This window comes from Misgurnus anguillicaudatus, chromosome 12, assembly GCF_027580225.2.
Source record: "Misgurnus anguillicaudatus chromosome 12, ASM2758022v2, whole genome shotgun sequence".
NCBI lineage: Eukaryota > Metazoa > Chordata > Actinopteri > Cypriniformes > Cobitidae > Misgurnus > Misgurnus anguillicaudatus.
In genome coordinates this window covers 25790610-25801258 of record NC_073348.2, presented here as the reverse complement: position 1 = coordinate 25801258, position 10649 = coordinate 25790610, and positions in this window count along the sequence as shown.

The following is a 10649-nucleotide window of genomic DNA, read 5'->3' as shown; positions in this document are numbered from 1 at the left end:
TTAATATAATTTAAACGAATGACTTATAAAGAAATAAGTTGTCATGAAGGGAAAAGTTAGTTATATAGACCAAAATCACTTTTTGTACCAGACTATAAAAATATTATTTCCTGCTGCAAAGTTGAGCATTTTAACATGGGTGTCTATGGGGATTGACTCACTTTGAAGCCAGCCTTTCGCGGCCCATCGATGAATTGCAGTTTAAGTCACTTCCGTCTTGGCTTCATCAGAAATCGGAAGGTTGCCCCTTAAAAATAATCCATCTATTTTTAAAGTCTACCTTTAATGTACTGCAAGTCCATTAAAAAGTATCAGACGATTTGAGCAGACGCTTTTATCCAAAGCAACTTACAAGGAAACAATAAATCAAAGTCATATGATAATAATAATACAAGAAGTGCTCATATCAAGTTACAAGTTTTCAAGTTTTTTCTAGTTTTTAATAGAAGAGAGATAGAAAAGAAGAGCAGTCAACATACTTCACAGTATCAAGTATTCACTTATGTCAAGTAGGCCTACTCACAGTTTTTAATTTAAATGTTTTTTGAATGTTTGCAAGATATGTGGCTGACCGTACTGCTTTTGGAAGATCTTTCCACTAGCAAGGAATAGTGAAGGAGAATGAGCGAAAAGTGTTCCCTAAGAATCAAACCTATGACCTTGGCATAACAAGCGCAGGATCTTTTACCTTATACTTTAAAAAAATTGCTGGGTTGTTTCAAACCATGGCTGGGTAAAATATAGACAAACCCAACGGTGGGGTTAAATTAACCTAGAAAATGTCTTTCTGACCTAACCATGGGTTGAAATCCAGCATATCTTAGAGAGAAGCCCTTTAATTCACTTATGGGGTATTAAATGTAATCTGCATTTACTTGAGACTGAGCGCTGCGGAGAACATTTATTCCACTCTTTTAACTGACAGACCGATAGATCTCCTCACTGGGCAGAGGGAAATGAACAGCCCTCCTGCGACTTCACAATTGATTGCCATGCAGCGTTCAAAATAAAAAGAGCAAGGAAGAAAAGACAAGAGAGAGCAGAGGGCTAATGCAATAAATTATAAAGGAAAATATGTGGATAGAGAAAGAATGAGATAGGCTCTGACTTGTCATCAAATGGTTAAAAGCAGCGTGTAGCGCCGGTTGTAGTCATAGATGGTTTTGTCAAATGGACTAAAGTTATAATATGTCATTTTTATTCTACTAGTATCAACTGAACATTCTTTCTATTTGCTACTGGTTAGTCCAACCCCCAAACTTTCATGATGTTGTTTTATAGACCTTGATAAATGATCAATTTCAGCGGTTGGCTACTTACAGATGGCTCATGCATATAAAGCTATAGTTACATTGCATACAAAGTCGTTAACATTGAGAATATTACACAATGACATTTTAATATTCAAGGGCAACTTCTTAAAGTGTTCAGACGTCTAGACTATTTCATTGCAAGTTCTTTACAATCAACATACATTATTCAATTGATTAAAGAAACAAAGCTAAACGAATACGTCTGCAGGATCTTTAAAAACAGGGTGTACAAAGATCGAGACAGGTTAAGTGCAAGCATTGAAATAGACTCTTTCCACATAAGACCTGCACTATTAACCTTATAATAAAATGTTGGCTAGTTGGGCTACGAAACATTGACTTTAAAGGGTTAGTTTACCCAAAAATGTCATTAATGATTCACCCTCATGTCGTTCCAAACTAGGTAGACATTTGTTAATCTTTGCAAAACACAGATTAAAATTATTTAGATTTAGTCCGAGAGCTTTTTGACCCTCCATTGAGAATCTATGTACGGTATACTGTCCATGTCCAAAAAGGTAATAAAAACATCATCAAAGTAGTCCATGCGACATCAGTGGGTCAGTTAGAATCTGTTGAAGCATTGAAAATACATTTTGGTCCAAAAATAAAAACAATTACAACTTTATTCAGCGTTATCTTCTTTTCCGGTTCTGTTGTGAACCGCATGCGCGAGACTAAAGTCATGTGACTGCAGTGACGCAGCTGACGTGTTATCTGGTGCGCCCCAGCGTGTTTTTTTTGTGCGCCCAAGCTTCGTTTATAGTCTGAGGGAGACGCATGCTGTAAGTTTGAAAAAACTTTGCAAACATGCCTGAGGATAACACGTCATCCACGTCACTGCAGTCACGTGACTTTAGTCTCACGCATGCACTCCACAACAGAACCGGAAGAGAAGACAATGCTGAATAAAGTCTGAGTTTTTGTTATTTTTGGACCAAAATGTATTTTCGATGCTTCAAAACATTCTATCTGACCCACTGAAGTCACATGGACTACTTTGATGATGTTTTTATTACCTTTCTAGACCTGGACAGTATACCATACATAGATTATCAATGAAGGGTCAACAAGCTCTCAGACTAAATATAAAACATCTTAAATTGTGTTCTGAAGATGAACGGAGGTCTTACAAGTTTGGAACGACATGAGTGTGAGTCATTCATGACATTATTTTCATTTTTGGGTGAACTAACCCTTTAACTATATTGAAAAGTAGGCTATTTGTGATTCATTAAGGTGTTCTTCAGTGTTTCAGATGTGTGTACTTCACACAGCGTTCATTCATGCATCATGCAACAAGAGACTCCATCATGCATGACTGGAATAAACATCACATTTTAAAATCAGGTTATTGACCTATACTGCGCTATATTGTTTTAAATGAGAATATTGCTAGTTAGACTAGCACCCAACCACAATATTCAAAAGACATGATGACTCTCATCGTGTTGCACTGTAAGAAAAAAAACAGTGTGACACAAGTTTTATATGTTATTTAATCTCTATTTCACAATTTCTTTTTTACTCTATTTCATTATTTTAAACATCTTGTCAATTATTTTCTCATTCCAATATTTTTTTAAAGAGACTCACTTGCCGTACCAGACTGTATCATAGTTATCATTTACCCAGCAGTGACACTGGAAAGGTGGACGTGTTCGGTGTAGAAAGCCATTCACGATTGATATAAGAACCCAGGATTACAAGGTAGTTTAAAGTCCAACACATTTCTGCGGGTAGATGGAGCAGAGCCACGGAAAGGGGACCAATTTTGTCCATTGTCCAACTTCTGCTGCGTTCGGCTAGTCAGAAGCAGTAGACTAGAACTGCCGTGTCATAGGGGTACAGAAAGCTAATTTAGGAGACTACATGGTGGACAGTCTGACATTTCAGTGGCAGATAAAATGGAAGCGGGAGAAGGCCACTGTGGCAAAACTGGAATGTTAAACCGAGTGTAACGTCCGCGGAATATGTTGGGGAAATGAACGGCGAGTGCCCGATGCGGTGGTCCCAGCTGCAGATCGTCATGCTCTTATTTTCACATATCCCAGAAGGCCGTGCAGAAGGGAGCTCATTGCAATGTGCTATAGACCTCATCTGACTTTATTTTCTCACATTGTGCTTTATGTCACGTGACTGTATATCTGATAACACGGTGGAAAGCGATCATCTTTTGCTGTTTATCTGGCACAAATGGGAAATCGGTTAAGAGGTCTGGCTAATCCTTACCACATTGATGTGGCTCACATATTGAGGATGGTAAGGAACAGGTTGATGGTGTCAGGGGAATTCATTAGGTTTGTCATTTGGTTAGCGATAACTTTAGGAGGGTTCAGTCGTTCGTGCTTTGTTCCATCTGCTTGGCATGGCACTTTTGTGCAATAGGAAACACTGCTGGATCGTTAAATATGGAGGATGGACGGCCTTTCCACCAAAAACGGCTCATATTATCAGTCAGGCATACAGTTGCAGCATGAATTTTGGAATCTAAATAATGGAATAAAGGGAACAGATTGAATGCTCTTGTTTTAGATAAATCATTTTATTTGAGGACAACAATACGTCAATTACATTTAATTCTTATTTATAGGGACAGTTCATCCATAAATGAGGATTCAGTCACTATTTACCTACTCATGTTGTTCCAAACCAACTAGATCAAATGAACATGAAAAAAAGGTTCCCCCAGTCCCTATTTACATTCATTGTACTGTATAGTAAAGTGTAAAGCTTTATCTAACACTTAAAAACTCATCATGAAAACAAATATCAGCTTATTATATTTATTCCTTTCATTTTGCTTTAGAGGGTGACAAAATTGCATTATTATATTACAGTATTATATAACTATTCAGTAAAAACTAAATTGAAATAGTAAGAGGAAAGGCCAATTCAGTGGGTGAATATAGATGTGTGTTTCTCACCATGTGCTCATGCCACTGAGTGGCCACTTATAGATCTGAGAGCTGCCTAGATCAACCCGTTCCCCCATTAAACCCTTCACTCCTCCTGCCAAACACAATTTAAGCATCTTTCATTTCCTCCCCTTGTTCATCAGCAAGTTATTTTTTTTAGTGAGACCAATAATTTCACTCCGTGTGCAGGCCCAGCACCTTTCTGCCAAATTGCACTGAAGAATTGCTTCAAGTCATTTGGCATGCACTAAAAAACACTGTAGGAAAAAGGATGAAATGAGTGTGAATTTTTCCTTCATTTGTTTTATAGAGCTATTTGAAGGAAACTGATTTGAAACTAAGAGTGCTGATTACTGTTGACTAACTTGTGTTTGTTCAGCCCAGAGAGGGCGGTAAGTATTTAATGAGGTCTTTTTGAGGGTATTGACTTTTCAAAGACAAATTGCTTGACTTAAACAAAAATGAACCAGTTTTTTATCTTAGACTTTTATTTTGACATGCCATGTTATAAATTGTTCAGGTCTACTACTGTTTTTGATGGGTTTTCATAATTTTGTCACAGTCAACTTATATAAGTTCGACATTTAATAGTACACATTGAGTAATTTAAAGTCGCCATGAAAATAAAATGAAAATTGTAATTTCTAATGCAAAATTACAAAAAAACGCTTCATTATTAAAAAAACAAAAAAAACATGTGCCCTCATAATGTTTAATCAAAAATGCAAATCTTGTCCCCTCCTCAAAACGATATCTCTTTACTTCCGGTCATATGGTATGGCAGATGGGGGGGGGGTCAGGGAGAAGATCGCTGCAATTAGCAATTAGCAACACGCCCAAACTTCAAACGGTCCAATCAGATCTCGATGGACAAATTCAAATCCAGCCCTCCCTTATTTCATTTCAGAAGCCAGTTTCATTCAGATATACGTCACCACGTGGAAAATTAAGCAATCTTTACTTCTATTTCATGGCGACTTTAAATTTCATCTAGGTTTTGTGTTTATGTGTCATTTGAGTTGTTTATATCGAGTACACTCTAAAAAAATGCTGGTTTATTTTCAACCCTGAAATTAACCCTGAAAATGTTATATTTGACCCAACATTGGTTTAAAATAAAAATGGGCTCATCCTTTTTTGACCCAATGTTGGGTTGAAAATAATCCAGCATTTTTTAGAGTGTAGTTTAAATGTTATTTAGGTTTTGTGTTTGTGTCATTTGAGTTGTTTACATCAAGTAGTTTAAATGTAATTTACAGTAGGTTTCGTGTTTTTGAGTAATTTGAGTGGTTTACACTAAGTATTTTAAATGTCATTTAAAATAGGTTTCTGTTTTTGTATAATTTGAGTGGTTTACATTGTTACAGTAGTTTAAATTTAATTCAGGTCATGTTGTGTTTTGTGTATTGTTTTAGTAGTAGTTTATTTTGATTTTTTTTTTTTTTTTTTTTGATTAATCCGAGTATTAAACTTTTTAGGCATTTCAGTCCATGTTACCTTTGAAGCTATCTTATGCTGCTATACTCTTACAAGTTGACAAAATTTACAGTCTATAGGCCCTATTTTAATGCTCTAAGCACATGGTCTAAAGTGCACAGCGCACAGTTTAAAAGGGCGGATCCGAATCCACTTTTGCTAATTTAAAGATGGGAAAAATGGTTTGTGTGCCAAGCACACAGTATAATAGGGTTGTTCCTATTCTCCTTATGAGTAATGGGTGCGTTTTGGGCGTAACGTGCAATAAACCAATGACAGTCTAATCGTCCATCCCCTTTAAAAGCCAGTTGCGCTGACGCCATGCCGATTTTCTATTTAGATGGCAGAATTTGTAAACTGAAAAACTTAGCGGAGGAAGAAGACCACCAGTTTAAGATTGATGTTAAAAATTGCGTCGTTTTTATTTGTATTACATTTTTAATTTTTTGTATTAAAACCTTTGGTTTCTCCTTCTGGTTGCCTTAAAATAGCAACGCACCAACAATGTCCCTGAACACACTTCGTTTCAAGCCAGCACGCTCATGTTCGCACAAATGGGCACAAATGCATTTGCTATTTAAACAACATGATGCTGGACGTGAAAATTATAATTGTGTCGGGCTCAAACTAGCAAAAAACAATTGTGTCGCGAGCCTTGCGCTGAATTTTGGCAAGTGTATGATAGGCCCTTTGTCTTCTTTAAGACAGTGAGCATGTTGATAACTTGTCTTGCACACTAAATATATTGCTGTTAAATCAGATACCATAGAATATGAAAATGTCTCTTTACCACAAAGCACCTTCAATGGACCTTTTAAGAAGATTTGCCTGGACTAAATGCAGAGATCCATGAAATACAGTTTAGTTCATTACCACACCATGCGTAGCCTCAAACAATATATATTCAAAGTTCCTTTAGAAGAGTTGCGTCACTAGGCGGCCATCTTTGAAACTACTCCAAGCAGTAATTTTAATCAAGCAAGACTACAGTCCTATCTTCTTGAATGGGGAATAATAGATATCTCTGAAATCATGTGCTAAAATTACAATTTAAATAAAATATTTCTCACCAACAATTAAACCTGACATCAGGTCCCCTCCCCCCTAACCTCCCCACATTGAAGATAGCCAAATACGTTTCCGTGCAAAAAAAAACGAGCTAATAAGGTACTTCTTGGAACTGTAAGTATGGTTGTTCTTCTAAATATAACTCAAACAACCTTAATGCTCTTTCAAATGTTTTATCGATATAGATGCACCTGAGCTTATGTTCAGGGTCGATACCAGAGGATTTAGAATGAGGGGGCCTCCATGTTTTACGGGGGGGGGGGGGGGGACATACCTTGTTCACCTAATTATTATATTATTAGTAGTTGTGGAATATTATTGTTACATGGCACTCTAAAATGCTTGGTTCTCATTGGCCAGTCGTTACAAGGTATTTTATACCAAGATAACAACCGCCTGAAACTCGTAACACAGCCTCACCCAGGTCCTCACTCCTCGAAATGATCTCTCTTTACTTCTGGTCACGGATTGCATCGATTAGCAATTAACAACATGACCCAACTTTTAACGTTCCAATGAGTTCTTGATGGACGAATTCAAGTCCCGCCTTCCATTGTTCTCATTTCAGAAGCTGTTTCACTTGGATATACGTCATGACAGGGAAAATAATACATTTGCTACTTCCATCTGATTGTGACTTTAAGTATGGAATGTTATAAACATTAGCTACTAAATGTTTAGACATAAACATAAGTCATCTACTTGTTGGGTCCTTGCATTCATATTGCACCGTATCTAAACATGAAAGTTGCAGTTTATCTTTGGTTTGGCTTTAGTTAAATATAGTTTTATACTGTCTGATTATAGTTTTGATTATAGTTTGATAACAGCGTGCACTTGAATTTCCCCATTGATGTTTGTTCTGAGCTATCAGCCCTATTTTACGGTCTTGAAAGATACATTATATAAAGTATATCCTGAAAGAGTAAACATACTGTACTCAGCAGAAAGAGCTTCAAAGATATTCCATAGCCAAACATCATACCAATCATGTTAACCCTAACTTTGGCTTTAACTTTTGCACTCTCTACATCTCCTTGCATAATTCTTTATCATCTTTAATGCCACTTCCACTTCCTGAATTAACTTTGCAAACCTTTCCTCCACTTCTATTTACCATTAGCATTTCCAAGTGTTCATTAAAATTTAATTATCTTGTGGTCTGGCTTTTGTGTGTCTATTCGGGATTGCATTTGTAACTTGATGTTATCCAGTTCACGACAGACTGACCCTATTGTGCACTGTTCCATAGGGATGTGCCACTGCAACAGCGCTGCTAACAGTTATAAGAGGCAGGGTCTTCATAGTTTAGCACCTCTCCTACTCAGTGACTGTGTCATCGGTGTTCACTGTATTGCACTGAAGGGAATATGCATTTGTGGACGAAATATTTTGGTATTATGTAGTAAATCTATATTTTTATCAAATATGAGTGGGTCATTCTACAGAAAAGTCCACTTTTGGTATGTCAAGATGTCTTAAAATTGATTTCTTTTTCTTACATTTAAACTTAGAACAAATTATTAGATTCCTCTTTGACTATATGAGTACACATAAATGACAGCTTAATCATTTTATATATTTTGTGTGCATATACTTAAAGACTGCATACACCATTTTTTGTCACTGGTGTTACCTTACTTCTTTAGCAATATTAAAGGTGTTTATGAAATATTATTTATAATTTTTTCAGCTTTAAACCTAATTCTTAAGTGTAGCAGAATTCAATGCATTTAAAATTATCATCATGTCACATGTGAAAGATTTTATTTAATGTGAAAGAAAAAAACATAGTAACACCAGTGACACAACAAATCACCCATAAGGAAGGTAACACCAGTGACAGTAACACCAGTGACAATTTTCATGAAAACAGCATTTTACAAAATTGCTGCTGCAAAGTATCAAACCACATGTTGTCAATCATTGTATACTCACTAAATTAAGTAGCCTAGTTTAATCCATTTGTATTCTTTTTGCAATTCCTAAACAATAAAGGAGGTCATACCAGTGACTTAAACTAAAAGATTCATATGAAATCATGAGATAAATGAGAAAGATTTCTGATAACTGAAAAGAGACAGTGAACTTACCATGGACCTCTCTTCATAGATCTCCAGGAAAGTGAAAGAAGGAAGTCAAGTGATGTCATCAGTGTGATTTTAATTTAAAAATAAGAGCTTTTTGTTAAACGGTAACACAGTGACACAACTCCAGGGGACCACTATACTTTCATTATATATTTTATAATATTTATTTAGCATTTTGTTTTTTAATGTAATTTACATCATATATTTGATAGTTATGGACACATTATTGTATTTTAAATGGAAGAAAACACTGTTTTTGATTTAAAAATAAAGCATTTTCCCTCTGACTTGGAATTCTAATTAATTAATTAATAAAAATAAAATATTGCTACATTGATGGCTCAAGAAGGTGTAATTGTTCAAGAAGGTGTAATTGTTCAAATAACATATTGTTTTATTTAAAAATATAAAAAATTGTAACCCTAAAGTGTTTTATAGTGTAATATTTCTGTAAAGGCTAGGGACAGATTTCCGTAGAATGACTCGAGTAGTGGACTATGAAAAATATGCAGTATATGCTTAGCTTCTTTTTAGTGAACTCTTAATGGATGACTTAAATAAAATGATATTGTGAGCACATACATTAACCAAAGACAGGACAATTTTTTTAGCATTTTGTTAAAATAATAATATTAAACAAACAGGATAAATGTTATATTTGCAAGATGCACTTTGAAGTTATAAATACATTAAACATTATATGCCTACTTTAATTTTCGTTAACGTGGATATAACTTTGAATTCAATTTACACTCATAGATAAGTGCATAATGCTTGAAGAATATTTTTCAAAGGAGACAGTTGTTAGTTTGTTCGATGAGTGGGAGGATCAGAGAACAGAACTTGTGAGATGTACCTCCTGAAAAAGTTTTAGGGTGAATTTTGGGTTCTGATGTGCAACTTTAGAAACTTTTAGAAACTTATCTTGGCCTTCAGGGTAGAGCAGTCATAATTTAAAAATAAATAAATACAATTTTCTGTAGCAATAAGACTAATTTGAGTTATCAAACAAAAACATTGAACATTTAAAAAAATCCACTTCATTTTAACAATCTCTTTTTCACATGAATGGTTGGTTAAATCATCATTTGAGCTTCTTTTAAGTTGTCCTCGGCTCAAAGGATGAGATAAAACTGCTGCCTCTGTGTGATACGAATATTACATAATGTCTTAATGCTTTGTCCTGATTTGACATTTCATTTCACTCAGCATGTCTTGACAAGACCTACAAATTAAACAGTGTGTGTGAAGTGTGTACCCATCTATCTATAGCCTACAATAAAGGGATGATTATTGAATTAAAATAGATCATTAGCATTTTATTAATTGGAAATTAACCAGTAAAATAGACGAACATTACAGACAGCTCTTCTTCGCTTTTATGAATCGGATAATGTACAGAATGACGACGCAATGTTATCCACCTAGTGGTTTGTAATAGTAGTAATCCTGTGAGTGGAGTCAATTCAACGTGATCCCGGTGAGGTACTGCGCTTCCCACGATCCCACGGTTGCTGTCCATTCAGAACCACTGTCTGTTTTAAAACGCTCTTTCATCTATCCAAATTTAACGCGCCCTCATGTAAGTGTCTAAATCATCATTAGTCCACGCGTCAACATTTTCTTTACGCACTGCATCACAACGAGGTCGGGGGCAATGTCATTGCACGTACTAGCATAATACATCCCGGATCCCTTAATCATACGGACTGTAGAGTCGTGCAGTCTTTGCATAAAATAATCCCAATCGCGCGCTATTGGTTCCCATCCCTGTCAATCATCGG